Source organism: Phaethon lepturus, unplaced genomic scaffold (assembly GCF_000687285.1).
Source record: "Phaethon lepturus isolate BGI_N335 unplaced genomic scaffold, ASM68728v1 scaffold37664, whole genome shotgun sequence".
Lineage (NCBI taxonomy): Eukaryota > Metazoa > Chordata > Aves > Phaethontiformes > Phaethontidae > Phaethon > Phaethon lepturus.
This window is the reverse complement of record NW_010537686.1, coordinates 48-819: the sequence shown is the minus strand read 5'-3', so window position 1 is coordinate 819 and position 772 is coordinate 48.

Sequence of the window (772 nt, the reverse complement as noted above, 5' to 3'; positions counted from 1 at the left end):
AATGCCACCAAGGTGTCCCACAGACACCAGGCCAGGCGTGGGGCAGCTGGTGTGACAGGGAAGGGACATGGAGCAACAAGGAGCTGTGGACAGAAAGTGAGTGAGACACAATGTGGAAGACCTCATTGTAGGGCCTGGACCCTCCGTGCTTGCATAGCTGCTGGAGAGGTTTACCAGCGACAAAATAAAAACTTGGAATGACACCTAGACCCAAGTCCACCCGTCATGGACCGTAAAACATGGCCACACAAAAGGCAGTTGATGCGTAGCTCCTTCCCAGGTTGACAGGCGTTCAAAGGGGTGCACATGCCTCCAAGCTGTTCTTTTCCAGACAGTCAGCCAAGCTTAGAGCAGCCACCCCTCTAAAAGCATCTGGACCAAGACCCCACAGCGCCATGGGTGACACTGGAGGAGAGGGCCTCACGCATGGTTAAGGTCTCGGAGGTCGCGACTGAGGAGCGTGGCAGCTCCCAGGCACGAACCCCCCCAAAGGAGACCTGTGGCACAACTGCACCCCTCTGCCCTGTGCCCCTTCTCCCTGGCAGCAACCCCGAGAAACTCTTCACCTTTAACGCACCCAGAGCCCTTCTAAGACGAAATCTACGACGGCTCCGACATGTCACCTGCTGCCACCCCATGTCGGGATCCGTGCTCTAACCACTCCCGGGCCCACGCCAGCAGCAGGCCCCTTCGCAAGGAGCAGGACTTCCCCTGGCCACGACCCCTCAGCTCCCGCCCAAGGGCGGCGGATGCTCAGCCCTCCAGGGCTCCA